Source organism: Heterocephalus glaber, unplaced genomic scaffold (genome assembly GCF_053883595.1).
Source record: "Heterocephalus glaber isolate CG9 unplaced genomic scaffold, H.glaber_assembly_v1.0 deba00001556, whole genome shotgun sequence".
Lineage (NCBI taxonomy): Eukaryota > Metazoa > Chordata > Mammalia > Rodentia > Bathyergidae > Heterocephalus > Heterocephalus glaber.
Window position 1 is genome coordinate 3,590,318 of NW_028258347.1, and position 20,728 is coordinate 3,611,045.

Here is a 20,728-nt window from a genome sequence, read left to right on the forward strand (position 1 = left end):
CTATTTATTTCACTTAAGAGGATGGCCTCAATATGCATCCATTTAGCCATAAATGTCTCTAGTTTCTGGTTCTTTATGGCTGAGTAGTATTCCATTTTATATAAAAAAAAACCCCACATCTTCTTTATCCAGTCTCCAGTTGATGGGCACTCGGGTTGTTTCCAAGCTTTAGCTATTACAAACTGTGCCGCTATAAACATGGGTGTGCATATATTGCTGTGGTATGATGCTTTTAAATCTTTTGGGAAGATACCCAGCAGGAGAATAGCTGGGTCAAATGGGACCTCTAATCCTAGTTCTTTGAGGAATCTTCACACTGAAAACCTGTAGTCCAACAAGACGGAAAACACAGAAGAAATAAACAGATTCCTAGATACATATGAATTACCAAAGTTGAACCAAGAAGATATAAAACTTCTAAACAACTTAGTATCAATCAATGAAATTGAAAACATTATTAAAAATTTACCAACAAAGAAAAGCCTAGATCCTGATGACTTCACTGCTAAATTCTACAAGAAATTTAGAGAAGAACTATTGCCACTACTTCTCAAACTCTTTAATGAAATTGAAAGGGACACAATACTCCCAAATTCATTGCTGGAAGCAAGCATCACCTTGATCCCCAAAGCAGAGAAAGATCCAAGCGAAAAAGAGAACTATAGGCCAATCTCACTAATGAACATAGATGCAAAAATCCTTAAGATACAGGTAAATAGAATGCAGAAGATCATCAAGAAGATCATACACCCTGACCAAGTAGGATTCATCCCAGGGGTGCAGGGATGGTTCAACATACACAAATCAATAAATGTAATACACTATATCAATAGAGCCAAGGACAAAAACCATATGATCATCTCAATAGATACAGAGAAAGCATTGGACAAAACCTAACATGCATTTATGATAAACACCCTACAGAAAATCAGAATAGATAGTCTTTATCTCAACCTGATACAAGTCATCTATGATAAACATCCAACATTATACTAAACAGTCAAAAACTGAAATCTTTCATGCTAAAATCGGGAACAAGACAAGGATGTCCACTATCACCACTCCTGTTCAATATAGTCCTGCAAATATTAGCCATAGCAATTAGACAAGAGAAAGAAATAAAAGGAATAAAGATTGGAAAAGAAGAAGTTAAACTGTCATTATTTGCAGATGACATGATACGCTATAGAGAAGACCCCATAAACTCCACCAAAAGACTTCTAAACTTAATAACCAGATTCAGTAGAGTAGCTGGATACAAGGTCCACACTCAAAAATCAAAACCTTTCCTGTACATGAATAACAGGCTCACTGAGAGAGAAATTGAGGAAACAATTCCTTTCACAGTAGCATCCAAAAAAATGAAATATCTAGGAATCAATCTAATGAAAGAAGTAAAAGGCCTCTACTTTGAAAACTATAGCACTCTGAAAAAAGAGATCCAAGAAGATATAGGAAAATGGAAAGACATCCCTTGTTCCTGTATAGGAAGAACCAATTTAGTGAAAATGGCCATACTTCCAAAACTGCTATATAGATTCAATGCAATCCCAATTGAAATCCCAACAGTGTATTTCACAGAACTAGAGAAAACAACCCAAAAATTCACTTGTAACTAGAAGAGACCCAGAATGGCAAAAGCAATTCTAGGCAACAAAGACAAGGCAGGGGGTATCAGAATCCACAACTTGAAACTATACTACAAAGCCACTGTGATAAAAACAGCATGGTACTACTAGCAAAGAAACAGACCCGAGGATCAGTGGAACAGATCAGAAGATGCAGAAACAACTCCAGACACACTCAGCCACCTCATCTTTGACAAAGAAGCCAATCATCCTCACTGGAGGAAAGATAGCCTATTTAATAAATGGTGTTGGAAAAACTGGGTTTCAATTTGTCAAAGATTAAAACTAGACCCTGATCTTTCACCATGCACTAAACTAAAATTGAAATGGATCATAGATCTAAATATTAAAACAAACACTAATCCTGCTGGAATTTAGGTTAGGAGGTACTCTTGAAGACATTGGTGTAGGAAAAGATTTTATGAACAAAACCTCAGTCACACAGGAACTAGCACAAAGAACCAACAACTGGGATCTCATCTTAATGAAAAGCTTCTGCACAGAAAGAGAAACCACCAACAGAGCTAAGAGACAACCTATAACGTGGAAAAAAAATTTCAACAGCTGTTCCTCAGACAAAGGACTACTATCTAGAATATATAAAGAACTGAAAACAATCAGACCCCCAAATATAATGACCTAATCCAAAAATGAGCATCTGAAATGAACAGACATTTCTCAGATGAAGAATTAGAATCAGCAAATAAACATATGAAAAAAATGTTCAACATCACTGGTCTTTCGAGAGATGCAGATGAAAACAACACTGAGATTCCACCTCACCCCACAAAGAATGGCTGCTATCAAGAAATCAACCACTAACAAATGCTGGCAGGGCTGTGGGGAGAAAGGAACCCTTCTCCATTGTTGGTGGGAGTGCAGACTGGTGCAACCACTGTGGAAATCAGTGTGGGGATTTTTCTTTCTATTTACATATTTATACACAGTTTTGCATTTTTAACCTGATAATGTCTATTTTTCTTGCATCATTAAAGCATGATTCTAGATACCATTTTTAATGTTTGTTTTAATTTACACTTTAGAGGTACCAGAATTCTCTCAACATATTATGAATATTAGGTGCTTTGGGTGCCCAGTCTCAGGACTGACAGTGCTCCTGTGAACATCCTGTGCATACATTTTTGTTTGCTTTTTGAGGTAATAGACTTCAATGAAATGGAGCATTTTAAAGACTCTCGATCTACATTGCTAAATCACTTTCCCTCAAAAAGTTGTGGAAATGTATGATTAAGTAAATGTTGCCAGATTGATTAGGAGAGGAGGGACACGCACAGCCCCTTGGGAGTGGCAGCCTCGGTGTGGTTTTCTGTGAGTCTCTGGTGCTTCCACGTGTGCCCTGAACTGTAGGATTTGGCTCCCTTGCTTCAGTGCAAATATAAAAAGCACTTTTGCCCAAAGGTAGAGCTCTAGGGCAGGGACAAAGCAGAAATAGATATTTCATTTCATGACCCCTACGTTTCATATGCTAAATTTCATGGCATCAACCAATTTGATGCAGCTAGGAATTTTTAAGAATATATCTTATATAAGATTATGTATTGATTTGCTTAAATGATGGTGCCTCATTTATGTGCCAAAGCTGCTGCAGTTTTCTCAGAAGACTAAATTCTCATTTCAAAGCTCATTAAATCTGAATTCAGCTAAAATCTTAACCCATTTGATTATATGACTTTCAAGTCTATGGCAGATTTAAAGGACAAATTAGAAAAGAGCAGGGCGCCATGAATAGCCAGTAATAACTGAGGGGTTGACCACGTAGGGAGAGGTTGTTCACAACATACACACAAAACCCAGAAATCATGTTTCATAAAAATACTAATGTTTTATTATAGCAATAGCATTTAATTAAATTATGACTCCTCTATCCCCAAAATATTAAGAAATCCTTAAATTTTACATGTTTAATATCCTAATGAACAATCCTTTAGAATAAAGGGTAAAGTTAAATATAACTTTGCAAATAAAATTTGGTCAGAATTATGATATTCAAATTGAAAAGAATTCTTGGAAAAATAAAATGTTAACTATCATTTTCTTGGGAGTGCTTAGGATTTTTTTATTTTCTAAATATTTTCTAAAATTTGTATATGTGTATTACTCTAATAAAATAATTCATGTTATTTTAGAGTATTATTCTAGTAATTTTAAGAATGCAAATCAAGCCGGGTGTGGTGGTACATGCCTGTAATCACAGCACTTAGAAGGCTGAGGCAGGAGGATTGCCAAGAATTTGAGACCAACCTGGGCTACATAGTGAGTTCAATGCCAGCCTGAACTACACAGTAAGACCCTGTCTCAAAAAAAAAAAAAAAAAGAATGCAAATTATGCTTGTGCATTCTAGTATCATGTAAAGTTATACAATAATTTGTACTTATAGTATTAGCCAAGTTGACCAAGAAATATCCCATTTGGCCCCACAGTTTGTGTTGCAGATCTGGAATATAATCTGTTCTCAAATGTTTTTCTTCACCATAAAAATAAATATATAGTTTGTGTAAAATACAAAATGTAAACCAGCAGGAAGCAGAATGCCTAGAGATGATATTAAGAATGATTATTCAGCTAGTAGTCTATTGAGCATGTCTCCTGGATGCTTTAGGATTTATTTTCTCTGTGAAGAAATGATCTTAAAGATTGATCATCTATTTTGACATTATTTATCCAGAAAGAGTGCTCTTGATATATAAATAATATCTTCTTCACAAATTAAAATTATACTTCAGTTCAGTAGAAGTTTAATAACTTTAACCCCCCAAAAAATTTAAAAATTTTTCACATTCACTCCTTTATATGTAGGAGCATACTGTTTATAAATTGGTTTTTGTAGCATTTCTTCATTGGAAATTTTTTCTTGGTATTTTGCAGTAACTTTTAGGTGCAGTACTTTTACGTAGAAGAATTCACATTTTCGAGAAAAGTATGAATTGCATAAACTATTTCCTTTAATAACAGCTTGAAATTAGACTCTAAATTTTCTAAACTAAGAACGTGAACAGTTGCACAATTTCCTTTTTAAATGATAAAATGCACTGAACCTTTGATTACACGGGCCAGATTCTGAGTCCAGCCTGCAAAGCAAGTTCCCGGGTGGTCTAGTGGCTAGGATTCAGTCTGCAAAGCAAGCTCCTGCTTTGCGAACTGCGGCCTGCCCTGTTCCACCAGCAGGGGGCTCCGAGGGAGCAGCGAGGGTGCAGCGTTGCCTCCCATGGGCCCCTGGGGCCTTGGCCTTGTTGGGTAGGGCTCATTCCTTCTAGCTGAGTTCTGTTTACTTTGCAGGGAAATCCGCTCCTGCATAGAATCTTGACAGCTCTATTTGAGTGAGGGATGTGAGGTTTTCAACACAATGTGTCTTCCCCAGAAACATTTTAAGGAAGCTAAGAATTTCCTGTATCTGCTGTTTGTGTAACTGAAGTGTGGCAGAAACACAAGAGGAAAAACAACTTACAGATTTCCTGTGGTTGTAGAGTAGAGCAATTGGTGATTTCTAAAATAGATTAAGTTCACTGTCCTCCTTGCGTGTGCACTACACTGATCACCAAATTCCCATGCCTAACACACCTGTTAAGTGCTCAGCTTGCTGTCTCCATGGCGTTAGTGTGTTTTCGCCCCAAGGCTGTCTAGGTCTCCCCATTACTCTCCACCCTGTGCCTGCCATGATTGGAATTCAGCCTGGACCGCGGTGGCAGCCCTGCCCTTAGTCCTGCCTACTCTTAGCTGCTCTGGCCCCAGAAGCTCCCGCCCATCTGCTGCCCGTCTGAAGCCAGGGCTATTTGGATCCTAGGGCTTCTGAGCCAGCTCTGCACCCCTGGCTTAGCTTGGCCACGTCTCGGGCTTACTGCTTGGCTTCTATCTGCGGAATTCCCCTGCTTCTGACTGTGCTCGGTTATCCAGTGGCCACTCGAGACTCATCCTTTCCTGCTGAGAGCCTCTCTTTACTATTCCTTGCCCTTGTGGCAGAATTTGTGTCGTTCTGCTTCTCCTAGGGTCCTTTCGTGCTGCTGAGGCCCTCAGTTAACACTGGTCTGACAGACTCAGCCTCTGTTCCAGCTAAATAAAATCAGGAAAACTTGGGCAAAGTGCACAGAACCACGCCACAGGCACGTGGTGTCCACCCTCTACATGGATTTCACCTCAGAAGCTAAATATTCCCCTGGGCATTCCTTATGGACGTGAATAACGGGCTCCCTTAAACCTAAGGACACATCTGTTTCTTCAGTCTCAGGGCCACCACTATTCTCCCCATCGTTAAAAGCAACCTAAAATTATTTAGAGGGAGACAAGTGGGAAGGTGTAGACTTCTAATGCAATGGTGGCTGCACTTAGAGATTTAAGATTCGGGATGGAAACAAACCCAGTGCGATAGCAAGAATACTTGGAAGAGACCTCAGCAACTCGCTGCTTATGGCTCGATTCCAAGGAAATGTGCCCAATAACTGCAAAGTAAGTTTGAATTCACGCCTTTCTATGCTCTTATTTTTTGTTTGCCTGGAATGTCAACTGTTGGAGAAAGCAGACCCCTGCTGCTGAAGAGTAGAAACTAACCTGATAGTAGAATACTGTGCTAACAGCTGTGGATATGGATATTTGCAGAGTGGCTCTTCTGTGGAGTGTCAGAATTTGCCAACATTTGGCTAGAAAGAAATATTAGAATGTATGCTGTCTGTAGTATTTTGACTCTGTGGTTTATGTTCCAAAAATATCGACAGCCTTTACCTTATATAAATATTATTTGATTTTCTTTTTCCATTTTTCATTTCATTAGTAGAAACTTCTAGAAGCAAGTATCCTTTTCATCCTAAACATGAGAGCAAATTAATAAAATGATGAAATTATAATACATATAATGTCACATTTATTTCCTATGAGAGCAATACTGAGATTCGCAAAAGAATTGCTAGTAGGAAAAAATCAGAAATTTAGCATTCTCTAGCCAGTGACTGGTAAATTTTCTAAAACTGTCAGATAATTCATAAAACTAATGGATAAAAAGACAGCAGACAGACTTTTAATGGAGGACAAGGAAAATATTGGTGAAATTTAGAGAGAGAAATAAAAGTAGCAGAACTTTTAGGTACAACAAGATTATGTGGAAGTGCAAGAGTTCGAGTTAATAATAAGCTTAAAGCAAAGGACCTTCTTTGTAGCAGCTAAAAATAGCAATCCTGAGGCCAGCAGGTTTTCTTCCAATATCCATTGTGTTCTGGTCAGCCAGCATGACCAAAAAAGGAAAGGAACAAAACCAGAAATGGCCCTGCCATTTTGGAGCTTAGTTATTTCTTCTTGGTACTAGTGGACAGTGGAGAGCATTAGACATTGCTAATGTTAAAGAAGCAGTCACTTTATTGAGTTTATCATTTACTTAATAATAACAAAGTTAGAGGAAAAATACTAGTGTTGTGTGTATAGTGAAAAAAGACACTAAGGAATAGTAGCACTGAATTTCCGGTCTCTAGAAAATAACTGCAGGGGCGGGGATTTAGCTCAGTGGTTCCAGCGCCAGCCTCGCAACCGCAAGGTCCTGAATTCAATCCCCGGTACCAAAAAAAAAGAAAGAAAGAAAATAACTACAGGTATCATTTGACCGACAGGTTTGTTTTACTAAGGAATCACCTGCTGATAATGTGGTCAGATTTTGGAGAAGTCTGTGGACTCAGTCACAGTTCAAGTGCCCATGACACAAAGAGCAAGCTTCTTAGAGAAAACTGAGAAAAGGAGAACCCAAAAACGTTGGCTTACGGCACAGCTGCTTTAGGGACACGTGGAGATGGTGAGTCAAGCTCAGTGAGCCCTAGCACTGTTTCTTTCCTTTCTACCTTAGCAGAGGCTTTGGCTGATGAAATAACACGGAGCACCATCCTGACACACACTAACAGCAGAGGCGACAAGCTATTTGACTTCCTTTTTTTTTCTTTGTACCAGGGATTGAACTCAGGGCCTTGCGCTTGCGAGGCAGGCAGCAGCACCACTGAGCTGAATCCCAGCCCAAGCTATTTGACTTCTGTTTTGTTGTAAGACTTGCTTCAAAGACCGTCGTTGCATCTCTTCCATGGCGTGCTATGGCCTTAAGCCAAGGGTATCTAACCACATCCAGTTCCTCTGACAGGGAAGCTACCTCTACTGACTGACTCCTCCACCTGACTCCTGGGTCCGCTAGCATTGCTGCTGAAGCTCCTGATGCCGTCCCCTGTTGTTCCTTTTATGGGAAGCCCCTTTCAAACTATCCCTCAAGAGCATCAGAATAGTTTCTCGTGGTTCCCTACTACGCACCTGGTTTCCAGGAAGAAGGTCCCCCTGCCCTCCCTGGAAGAGTGGCCCCCTCTCTCAGGCCCGCCAGCCAGTCCCCTTGGCAATGCCTTCCATAGCCCTGCCCAGCCCAGCCTGGGTCTGGGCGCAGCACGGTATACTGACCAGACTTTCCGAAGTAATTTTCTTTTGGCACCTTCATTACAAAGTTTTTATATCATTTAGGGATAGGACAGGCTAATGCTGGCTCAACCAGCATCAACATCTCTCATCCCTTGTAGGGTATGGACACACCAGCCCATGGTTTTCAGCCAGAAGCAAAAAAGGGTTCTATTTCTATTTCCATAGCTTCTACACTTCTAGGGTGTAATTGCAGTTGTGCTGTTTTTAATTTATTTCAATCTATTAGGTTTTTAGTTAGATGATTTGCCTTTTGTGAAAAACTTTCAAATCATTTCTGTTTAAATATCTAACTTCCATACATGAAATGAATATTAATTAGAAAATATAATTTTTCTTAAGATTTAAGAATGATTCATAAATCTGGGTATTTTTATAAAGATATAGTCACTTGATTCTGTTAACTCATAAATTTAACAAATTGAGTTCTAAAATATACTCAATTTGTAAACCTAGTTCAACATCTTTAAACATTGCAAACTATATTTCTGCACGTATATAATTTGTATATATACCCTTTAAATGCCCAATAGGCAAACTTACTAAAATGCTAACAGCTGGGGCCGGGGATTTAGCTCAGTGGTTCCACCACCTGCCCTGCAAGTGCAAGGACCCTTGTTCTATCCCTGGTACCAAAAAAAAAAAAAAAATGCTAACAGCCAACCCTTGCTAAACCCTTAAATTACCTTCCTCTAAAACTAGGAAACTACAAATGTAGAAATCAGATTCTCCTAAGCATTCCCAGCATCTTCAAGTCAGGACTGGAACCAAGAGTCCCGGAAAGAAGCCTGATGAGGGGCAACGGTAGTGTCTGTTCTTTGCAATGGTTGGCTGAGTAACTGGAAGGATTTTGTCGCTAGGAGAAGGCCCGAGAGGCCTGAACACAAAGGAAGAGAGGACAGCACTGAATGTTCAAAGTTGAGCAGGCTGAAGAAACCTACGCCAGGTGTGGGAAAGCAGACAAGCTAGGCGAATAGTGCAGAACTCAGAAGCAGTTGGTGATGTTGAGTGTTTTAGGAAGTAGGAATAAAAGGAAGATTTTTAAAGTCTGGTTAAAAAGTACAAGAGAAAAGACCTAAAGTTACTGGCATTCAGAATTCTCCTGAGATGCAGCTCAACCAAAGCAATTTATAGTAAAGGCCACAGTTGGCCACAGTTGGGAAATTTCAAAACATGGGCACCAAAGAAAAGACTCTCAGATCTTCACGAGGACATATTTACTCAATGAGTCAGAGCCGCGTGAAACTTCTCTACAGCAAAACAAGAAGCTAGAAAAGAATAGGGTGTGGCTTCAAAATTCTCATGATAAATTACTCCCTATCAAGGGTTTTACTAAAATTATAAATCAAGTGTCAGAGTAGAATAAAACTATTTTCAGAGTGTTCATTTTTAGAATTTCCCTCCTGTGGACAATTTGAGTGTTCCCCTAGTATGAGAAAATAAAACAAGAAAGACAAAGACATGGAATCCATGAAGCAGGGTGTCCTCGAGGAAAGAGGGCCCGGCCTTTCCAAGGGCGAGTCTGATGAGACAGCGCTGTTTCCTGGCACTTCCTGACAAGGCACATTCCTGTGAGCATGTTTCTATTCATTGTTCATTGTTCAGGGCTCTTTCAATTGGGAAAGTCCTGCCCTTCGGTTCCGGGACTTTTTCTTGTGTTATTTCCTAGCTGTTTCTGTTTTGGGCTCTCTTTCTGGAGCTCCCATCTGGATGATAGTTCAGGCTGCTCCAGGATGTGGGAAGGAGAGGGGATGAAGGGGACTGTTCATTGTGGAGTTGCAGAAGAACTGACGGCTTTCTTAATTCTTGTGGGACTTCGATAAAATATTAAAACTGAACATAAAACATAATTAAATCAGAATGTAAATTAGAAAATCCTTTGCGCTTCTGTGAATTCAAGTTGAACAGTGTTCATGTCTTCGTCATCTTTTCACTTGTTTGGGGAGTGCATTTTCCTGGGATTTAAAGTTGTTCCTCCAACAAACAAGCATGGGATTCGCTACTGGGTGCTGGCTCTCGAATAGGGCTTCTCAGGATGCTGCTAAGACAATTCCTCCTACATGCAGGCTAGTAAGCCATGTCCCTTCTGCTAATGGGACTTTTTAAACCCACTATTTTTTTTTCCATTAAGTTTATTGGTACATTTTAGGTAAACAATAAAGTTACATTCATCATTGGGATCTTGTACCTTTACATGATGCATCTTGGTTCTTAATTTTTCCCCCTTCCCCTGCCCTCCCTTCACCCCTCCACCCCTCCCTATTTGCAAAGACTTTATTTCCATTTTTTCTTTTCTCATATTTTTTCTTTTCCCTTCTTTCCTTTCCCCTACCCCTCCCATTTCTCCTACTTTAGACCTTTTCTTCCTATTTCACAATATCAGTTATTCATTTTGATTCTTATTTATTTATACTTTTAGTTTTTCACACTAGAGAAACTATTCGGTATTTACACGTGTGTCCTATTTCACTTAAGAGTATAGCTTCACTGTGTATCCACTTAGCTATAAATGTCTCTACTTTCTCTTTTTATGGCTGAAGAGTACCCCATTTTATTAAAAAAACCCACATCTTCTTTATCCAGTTTCCAGTTGATGGGCACTTGAGCTCTTTCCAAGCTTTAGCTATTACAAACTATGCCACTATAAACATAGATGCACATATATCGCTGTGGTATTCTTTTAATTCTTTGGGGAAGATACCCAGTAGGGGAATAGTTGGGTCAAATGGGACCTGTAGCCCTAGTTCTTTGAGGTATCTTCATACTGACTTCCACAGTGGTTGCACCAGTCTGCACTCCCACCAACAATGGAGAAGGGTTCCTTTCTCCCCACACCCCCGCCAGCTTTTGTTATTGGTTGATTTCTTGATAGCAGCCATTCTTTGTAGGGTGAGGTGGAATCTCAGCATTGTTTTCATTTGCATCTCTTGAATGACCAGTGTTGTTGAACATTTTTTCATACATTTATTTGCTGCTTTTACTTCTTTGTCTGAGAAATGTCTGTTCATTTCAGATGCTCATTTTTTTAATTCGGTCTTTATACTTGGGGTTTTTTTAATTTCTTTATACTGATTTTTTTTGAGTTCTTTATACATTCTAGATAGTAGACCTTTGTCTGAGGAACCACTGGTAAAAATTTTTTCCCACATGGTAGGTTGTCTCTTAGCTCTGTTGGTGGTTTCTCTTGCAGTGCAGAAGCTTTTTAATAAGATGAGATCCCAGTTGTTGATTCTTTATGCTAGTTCCCATGCTACTGAGGTTTTGTTCATAAAGGCTTTTCCTATGCCAATGTCTTCAAGAGTTCTACCTTATTTTCCAGCAAGTTTAGTGTTTCTGTTTTAATATTTAGATCCTTAATCCATTTTGATCTTAGTTTAGTGCATGGTGATAGATATGGGTCTAGTTTTAACCTTAGGTAGGTTGAAATCCAGTTTTTCAAACACCATTTATTAAATAGACTATCTTTCCTCTAATGAGGGTGGTTGGCTCCTTTGTCAAAGATGAGGTGGCTGAGTATGTCTGGAGTTGTTTCTGCATCTTCTAATCTGTTCCACTTATCCTCGGGTCTGTTTCTTTGCCAGTACCATGCTGTTTTTAATACAGTGGCTCTATAGTATAGTTTCAAGTTGGGGATTGTGATACCCCCTGCCATGTCTTTGTTGCCTAGAATTGCTTTTGCTATTTTAAGTCTCTTCTTGTTCCAAATGAATTTTTGGATAGTTTTCTCAAGGTCTGTGAAGTATGCTGCTGGAATTTCAATTGGGATTGCATTGAATCTATATAGCAGTTTTGGAAGTATGGCCATTTTTACTATATTGATTCTTCCTACCCAGGATCAAGGGATGTCTTTCCATTTTCTGATATTGTCTTCAATCTCTCTTTTCAGAGTGTTGTAGTTTTCAATGTAGAGGTCTTTTGCTTCCTTCATTAGATTAATTCCTAGATATTTCATTTTTTTGGATGCTACCGTGAAAGGGATTGTTTCCCTAATTTCTCTCTCAGTCAGCCTGTTATTCATGTACAAGAAGGCTTTTGATTTTTGAGTGTTGACCTTGTATCTAGCTACTCTACTGAATCTGTCAATTAAGTCTAGAAGTCTTTTGGTGGAGTTTTTTGGGTCTTCTACGTAGAGTATCATGTCATCAGCAAATAATGACAGTTTAACTTCTTCTTTTCCTATCTTTATTCCTTTTATTTCTTTCTCTTGTCTAATTGCCATGGCTAATGTTTCCAGAACTATATTGAACAGGAGTGGTGATAGTGGACATCCTTGTCTTGTTCCTGATTTTAGCGTGAAAGTTTTCAGTTTTTGACCACTTAATATGATGTTGGCTTTTGGTTTTTCATAGATAGCCTTTATCAAGTTAAGATGAAGACCATCTATTCCCATTTTTGGCAGGGTTTTTATCATGAATGGGTGTTGAATTTTGTTAAATGCTTTTTCTGCATCTATAGAGATGATCATATGGTTTTTGTCCTTGGTTCTGTTAATATAATGTATTGCATTTATCGATTTACGTATGTTGAACCATCTTTGCATCCCCAGGATAAATCTGACTTGGTCAGGGTGTATGATCTTCTTGATGACCCTCTGTATTCTGTTTTCCAGTATCTTGTTGAGGATTTTTGCATCTATGTTCATTAGGGAAATTGGCCTGTAGTTCTCTTTTTAGGTTGTGTATTTCCCTCCTTATGAAATCACAGTAACACTTGCTCTCAGGAATGAATTTGGAAGTATTGCTTCCCTTTCGATTTCACTGACGAGTTTAAAGAGTAGTGGCACTAGTTCTTCTCTAAATGTCTTGTAGAATTCAGCATTGAAGCCATCAGGACCTGGATTTTTCTTTGATGGTAAAGTTTTAATTATATTTTCAATTTCACTGATTGTAATTGGGGTGTTTAGAATTTTTATATCTGCTTTGTTCAACTTTGGTAATTCACATGTGTCTAGAAATCTGTCCATTTCTTCAGTGTTTTCCATTTTACTAGAGTACAGGTTCTCGAAGTAGGTATTGATGGTCCTCTGGATTTCTGCTGGATTTGTTGTGACTTCACCTTTTCCATTCCTAATTGCATGGATTTGAGTCTTTTCTTTCCTTGTTTTGGTAAGGTTGGCTAAGAGTTTTATTTTTATTTATTCTTTCAAAAAATCAACTCTCGATTCATTGATTTTTTTTGTATCATTCTTTAGTCTCCATTGCATTGATTTCTGCTCTGATCTTTATAATTTCCTCCCTTGTATGAGCTTTGGGTTTGTCTTTCTCTTCTTTTTCAAGGAGTTTAAGATTCAGCATTAGGTTGTTTATTTGAGCTCGCTTTGTTTTCCTAATGTGGGCATTCACTATGAATTTCCCTTGTACAACTGCTTTCATTGTGTCCCATAGATTCATGTATGTTGTACTGGCATCATCATTTAATTGTAAAAACTGTCTAATCTTTTCTTTACTTTCCTAATAACTTCAATTCCTTTGCATTTACGTAAACATTTCTATGAATAAGTATGTAGTCTATTTTGGAGAATGACCCATGTGCAGCTGAAAAGAATATATATTTTGATTTTTGGGGGTGGAACACTCTGTAGAAGTCTATTAAGTCCATTTGTTCAAAACCTTGGTTTGGTTCTAGTATTTCATTGTGTGTTTTTTAAATTTTATTGGTACAATTTAAGTATACAATATGACATTCATCATTGGAACTTTGCACCTTTACGTAATCTCTCATTTCTTCTTTTTCCCCCTTCCCCTGCCTTCCCCATTTACAAAGACTTTGTTTCCATTTTTCATTTTCTCATATTAATTCCATTCCCTTCTTTCCTTTCCCCTACCCTTCCCACTTCCCCTTCCCCTTTGCCCCTTGTCTGGTATTTCATTGTTGATTTTTTTGTCTAGATGATATGTCTATTTGTGACATTGGGATACTGAGGTCCCTCACTACAATTGTATTATGGTTTTTCTTGTCCATTAATATTACGTTTTGTATTGTTGGGAGCATTAGTATTTGGTGCATAAATATTTATGACTGTCATTTCTTCCTCTTGGATTGTTCCCTTTACAAGGATGTAGTGACCTTCTTTGTCTCTCTTAGTTTTTGTTTGAAATTTACTTTTTCTGCAAATCAGATTGCTACCCCTGCTTTTTTCTGGGTTCCTGTCCCATGGAGAACTGTTTTCCATCCTTTTACTTTCAGTCTATGAGGTTTTATTTGAACGAAGTGTTTCTTGAACACAGCTTATTGTTGGATTTTGCTTCTTAATCCATTCTACCAGCCAGTCTGTTTCTTTTGATTGGTGAATTGAGGCCATTAACATTGATGGTTATAACTGATATGGATTGACTTATCATTGTCATGTTATTTTCCTGTTGTTGACTCTTTTATTTTTCCCCCTCTCCCTTTAATTTCTTGCCTTGCCTGATGGATTTGCTCTGTTGGGCCTCATGGAGTTATGACCTTCACTGTCTTTTTCTAGAATATTTTCTAGAATTGTTTCGAGTGCTGGTTTGGTATTCATGAAGTTTCTCAGGTGTTCTTTGTCATGGAAGTTTCTTATTTCCCCATCAATTTGGAAAGATAGTTTTGCAGGATATATCAGTCTAGGTTGGAGGTTGTTTTCTTTTTGGGCTTGAAATACCTCACTCCAGGCTCTCCTGCACTTGAGGGTTTGTGTTGAAAAGTCTGTTGTGATTCTGATGGGCTTTCCTTTGCATGTGATTTGTTTCTTTTCTCTAACTACGTGTAGCATTTTGTTCTTCTGTTGGATTTCCGGGATCTTGAATATTATATGTCTAGGTGTAGATTTTTTTTGATCATGGCTAGTTGGAGTCCTATATGCCTCACTTATCTGTATGTCAAATTCTTTTCTGCTGTTTGGGAAGTTTTCTGTCATTAATTCTGTGAACAGTTTTTTATGTCATTTGTAATTTCTCCTGGTTTTTCTTGGAAAAATATGGAACGCTTCAGGAATCTGTGTGTCATCCTTGCACAGGGGCCATGCTAATCTTCTCTGTACCGTTCCAATTTTAGTATATGTGCTGTGGAAGCGAACACAAGCCCACTCTTTTCTTATGACCTCGGGCCCCACTTGTTCCCTTGTTTTCTTTTCTTGTAACTTCAGGCAACATTTTCCCAGTCCGACTTCCAGGGTTATCTAACCATTAACCAGATCAAAATTATCTTTTCTGCTTAACTGAATTCAGTGCTTTTTTTTTTTATTTTACATTCCTTCTATATCCGCTGTTCAGTCCAATATAGTAATTTAAATTAACTCCTTTTGAAGCAATATCCTCTGAAGAAGGCAAAGAAATGAATGAATAAGTGAACACAGCAAATAAGTGTGCTGTTGTAGATCAAGTGATTTAGGTGCCGGGAGGGGAAGCGGTCGAGCCATGTAAAGGAGATGGGAGCAGCCTGCCCGGTGAGTTGCCTTTCTTCATTTAACCTTGGTGGAGCAGGCAGCTGAGGTGCAGACTGGAAGCCGGAGAGGGAGCCCGAGGGAACCCAGACCCAGGGTGGGAGGCGCTCTGCGCCATTCAGAAGCCTGTGGGCCGCTGCCAGCGAGGGCTCCACGCCCGGAAGCTCACTTGGCCTGGCCGAGGCCCTCCTTCCAGTCAGATGGCAGAGCAGAGCGTCAGGGCCTGAGCAGCCCCCCAAGGTCGGCCTCAGGAGCTGCTAGACTCAGGGCGGCCGGGGCAGCAGGATGGGTGGGAGGCCGCCGGTGATTCCCGAGGCCCACGAAGGGACCTGTGAGAAGCAGATCGAAGCCACAACCAAAACAGGAGGTGAGCCACCTGGGAGGACTGCAGCAGGGAAGCAAGGACTCCCGGAACTCTCGGGCGGGGCGGGGCGGGGCTCACTCGGCTCACTTCCAGGCGCCGCTTCAGAGGCAGAGGTCCTGGCTGCGCACGCGGAGTGGGTGCTGGAGACTCCGTGGCTGCGGCTGCGTGGGACGTTGATGCAGGAGTCTGAGCAGGCAGACAGCAACCCAGACCCTCGGTGAGCTCCAGGACGCGAGGCCAGAGCGCCCAGCACCGAGGCCGAAGCTGCGGGCGGCGTCTGAGGAGAGCCCGGCCTGGCGGGGTCTGGCAGCCGGAAGAGGGCCTGTGAGCAGAGGCTGGGAGCTGCCTGGCCTGGCCGGGGAGCAGCGGCGCGGGGCTGGCCGGGAGACCCCGCAGGCCGGCCCGGACTCCCCTCTCCTCTGAACGGACCCCACTGCCGACGGCAAGGCCTCCATGAGCCCCTGCCCAGTCTCCTCGCAAAGGCGCACCCGTGATCGCAGGGGGCGTTGGGGCATCTAGATGGACCGGAAAGCAGTGATCTAGCAGCCGGGCCACATTTCCCATCGCCACCGAGCACGCTGGTGTGCAGCCCCCCGAGGGGCGGGCCCTGCTTGTCTTACACGCAGCTCACACGTGATGCACACGCGCGCAGCTGCTGCCCAGCCCAGGTAAAGCCCAGGCCTCAGCGTTTCTCCTCCCTCTCTTCTGCAGAGCTCTCCGAGTCTCCTTCCTGCGCGGCCTCTCATTCGCCGATATCCAGGTGGGACCATTATTAACCCCGGAACTGCTGAGCACAGCTACGGCTTTTGACCTGAGGAAAAGGAGGAAAAGAGCCCCAGATGAGAGAAGGGAAAGATAAAGGTTTAGATCAGATCGATGGACCACGACCTACGACCTAAGGCCAGCTGAAAGGGGCGAGGGAGAGGGACGGAGCCAAGGATGAGGCGGAGACTGGGACCGTCCCAGCGGCCTCCCGAATCACCTTGAGTTTCCCGTGACGGCAGTGCTGGGCATCAGGCTAACTGGACTCTGAACCTCATAGTTAAGGACCTCTTTAAGCAAAGATGAGAACATTGCTTGGTTTGTGTTTATTGGCAGGAGTTTGCATAACCCCTCATCTGCTCTTTAACCAAGCTCTTTCTTCTTGTGGGGTGTAATAGCCATAGCTTCCTCTCGGGGCCTGCAGATCTGGGCTGCACGATGCTCACCTCTGCATGTTTTAATGTCTTACTCACAGGACTGGTGTGGAAGTACGTAGCATACTTACGGATAAGTCTTCTCTTAGGATTCCCCACATTCTGAGCTCACACAGCTGTTAACAGCACCACCTGGAACTAGAAAGCCAGCTCCACTGCTGCCCACTTGGATAGACTCAGGCAAGGACGAGTTTTCCCTGCGCAGAGTCCTCCCCTTCTTCCTCAGAAGACATCGGTTCTCTCCAGTCTCACAGGCCTGAGGGACTGCAGGACTGAAGTGCAGACTCCAGCAGCCGCCGAAGAGAAGCCAGGGGACCACAAGTGGCCACAGTGGCATGGATTCTGGGAGGCCCAGGACCCGTCGTCTATAAAGTCACTTCTCCCCACTTCATAGCTTTGCCTCCTCCCTATAAAGTTAAAAGTCGGATTATCTGTAGTGTGTGTGCTCACAAACACCCGCGAGGGCAGAAGCGGAAGTCATGAGCTCTGCACTGGTAGAATCCTTATTCTTGAGTAAGTAGCTAATCAATAGGAAAAGGCTGATACATAAAATAAGTTAAGATGGCCCTGGTACTCTGAACAGCAGTGGCAGTGACTAGCGGGAGCAGGACCCTGAGAACAAGGCAGGAGGCCTGGCAAAGGCTTCCCGAGAGGGCTGCAACTGTCAGGCAGCACTTACCTCACAGATGCAGTGTGGGCAGGGCCAGGTCACGGAGACACAACACAGATCTCCGCAAAGACTTCAGGGTCCAGAAGTGAGCAGGGCAGGCACTTCTGCAAAACAACACTGGCGTGGAGAGAGGCACCGGGCTTTTGAGTTTCCAGGGAAACATCAAGAGCAAAGCTCAGAAGTGGCCGTGAGCAGCATGAAGGAGCAGAAAGCAGTGCCCACGAAGCTGCCTGTGCGGATGAGGGGAGGGCAGCAAAGGTGGCTGGTGCTTGAGTTTTCTCCGGGTCATAGAGGAATCCAGGGGAGGGTTTTCCTGCAGGGAGTGAGCCAGTTCCTGGGAGAGCAGGTCACCCTGGAGGCTGTACACAAGAGCTAGGAAAGGGCAGCTGGTGAGCAGAGGTGGCTTCCACCCCCGCCGGTGTCCACGTCAGGAAGCCCGGCACCTGCTCCCCTGTCCTCTCCCCAGAGCTACAGCCTGGATTCTCTCTGATGTCGTCTTCTCCTTTCATGGTCCCTTTCCTGGGGCGGCTCCCAGCCTGGGCCTCTAGAGTCACCTGAAGGTGGGACAGTGACTCCCCCACTCCCATGCCATCAGTTGCAGTGAAAGACCCCACTGCCTCCCAGGTGGCCCGGAGCCGGGCAAGTGACCTTGTGCCACGTGGACCAGATCTTTGGCGGGATCCCCACCGAGCTCAGAACCCACTTCATCGAGTTGAGGGTCGATTTCCTCTTTGTGGAAAATGTGAAGACCAGCTCTCCCATTTCTAAACATAAAGTCCTGCTCCGTTCCTAAGGCTCTTCCCAGTAACAAGGGTGCTGGAATCAGAAATGCTTCCGATTTCCTTTGGTTGGACATGTTCTCCTTCCCAAACTGAGTGGAGTGTTCTAGGACTGCCCTGCCACACTGTGTCCATTCCGTCTGGACCAGCGCCTTCTCCATCCAACCGTGTTGGGGCAGAGGAGAAGCTCCTCAGCCAGCTCTCTGGAGGGGCAGACAGGCATGGAGATGGGAGTGAGGACCAGGTCTCCACTGCAGTGGACACAGGCAGTGCACGTGCACCTTCGCTGTGGGGAAGGAGACCCAGTCCAGCCTTTGTCCTCCTGTGGCGTGGGCAGAGCTGAGCGGCCAGGTTCCTCTGAGGTGTTGTCCCACCTCAGCTTCCTCTCTGCCACGACGGCTGGCATCGGCTCCCCAGTGCCCAGACTCTTGGCGGGGCGCCTGCACTCCAGGTTGGCCGGGCCTTCGCTGCTGCCTCTGTATGCTTCATCGCCTGTCACAGACCACCGGCCTTTCTTTCCAGTCCCTCCCTCCCGCCTGCCACTTGGCTCTGGCCCAAGCCTCTTGCCTCAGTGTCCCTGCTGCCTCCAGGGCCCCCTCCCCAGCCCCCCTGTGGAGGACGGAGCCACCAAGCTGCTTCCTCATTTGCAAGACAGATAATGCATCTCGTGGGGCAGCTGGAGAGTTAAATGGCTTAGCAGAAAGCTTGGCTCGGAAGTCCTGCGTAACGGGCAGCCATTCTGTAACTCGGGCATTGTTTCCTCCTCAGGAGCACCGAGGGCCTCAGGACGAAAAGCAGACCCTCAGCTTGGCCTTCAGCGCCTTCCAGATCGGCAACCCAGTCAGCTGCTCGGATCCCACTGCCCGTACAAATATCGCAGGGATCCCAGCACAGCGTGCCCCTTGGCCTTTCCCAGGCACCGCATCCCCGCCTGCTGCTTTCTCCTCCCCTCTCGGCCTCTCCCCTTTCCACTGCAGCTGCGCTTTGAGAGCGTTCTGTGAAGCTTTTCCGGAAGCTGGACTGTACAGTGACCACTTCTCGTGAGCCTGCGGTATTTCAGGGGCAGCCCCCGTGTGGCCCCTGGCCTAGGACACTCGTGGCTTGGGTACCGCCACGTTGGTGGGTCTGCCCTCGAATGGTGAGTGGGTCTGTCTGTTGGAGCCAGGACTGAGGGTCTGAGGGTCCCACACAGACCCCTGACCCGGCTGTCCGGGGCTGACACCCAGCCACCCCCAGGGTGCGCCCTCCTACGTGTATTTCCCATAAAAGCATTGTACAGAGCTTCAGGCTCAGAATGATAGCAGGTAATGAACCAACCTAAATATCAGTGTGGAAAGTAAGACCACAGAGTCGAAGTTCCTGTTGTTTCCCTTGGCTGTGTACAGGAAGGAGCAGGCTTGGGCGACCTGCCAAGCCCCACTGGGCAGCCTCTGTGTCGAAATTGCCTGGCGGGCTGTGGTTTGTGTGAAGAGGGAAGCAAACATCTCGATGGTGTATGTGCTTGCAGGTACGCAGACCTGGAGGAAGCCAGCCTGCTGAGATGTCACCCCGTCCTGGTGTCACGGGCCACGAAGCCACGGGTTAGAAGATTGCTGGTGATGCATTTTCAGAAGCTCTGATGGTACAGCGGAAGTAAACACACTTAGTGTCTTAGGCTGGGGAGGCCTCAGTTCTTCTCTAACTGGCAGCTTAAGGACAGCTGGCTCTGGTGCTAGTAAGGGTGTGTCTTGTCTGTAGCCCTGGTACAGCACATCTCTAACGGGGTGCCTGCACCAATGTCTCTGTGTAAGGAAATCTTGTCACCTTTTAAATTAATTGAAAATCAAGTTAACTCACCACCCATTTCACCTTGCAGTTGGTAAAATGGTCCAGAAACCAGCAGAGCTGGGGACAGTGCTCTTTGTGGCCCCAAGGGGCAGGAGGGATGTGGGAGCCAGGGCCCCATGCTTGGCCATCTGCTGGTTTAAGAACCTGACCGCTCAGCTGGCAGGCACAGCTCGTGCGCAAGACCCTCGGTGTCCTCATCCGTCTCTGCCTCAGTGTGAATGTGCCCAGAATCTTCTCTAAGAGGGGGTTGAGTTGAAAATAATAAAAATGACCCTTGAATCCTAAGAGGCCGCCAGGAGGGTGGATGAGGACAGCGTCCGAGGCTAGAGGACTGCTGACCGCTGATCTCTGGCAGGGTCACACGGCTGGCAGGAGAAGAGCTGGGCCCCTCCATGTGCAGGCTCTGCCTTC

At 43.6% G+C, this 20,728-nt stretch overlaps 1 protein-coding gene and 1 non-coding gene across 12 annotated transcripts in view; one reads left to right on the forward strand and one right to left on the reverse strand.

The window, feature by feature from the left end:
* Oxr1 (oxidation resistance 1) overlaps window positions 1–20,728 on the forward strand; it is a 335,909-nt gene that overhangs the window by 195,492 nt on the left and 119,689 nt on the right. For 2 of the 11 annotated variants that reach the window (XM_087190810.1, XM_087190809.1), the window contains exon 4: window positions 19,998–20,111. The exons of the other annotated variants lie outside the window; for them this stretch is intronic. The gene's annotated coding sequence lies outside the window, so the exon portion shown is untranslated. The remainder of the gene's footprint in view (window positions 1–19,997; window positions 20,112–20,728) is intronic. 11 annotated transcript variants of the gene reach the window in all.
* On the reverse strand, window positions 15,011–15,117 carry LOC147824042 (U6 spliceosomal RNA). Its single transcript, XR_015443002.1, has one exon. It is a non-coding gene; the product is annotated as a U6 spliceosomal RNA (small nuclear RNA).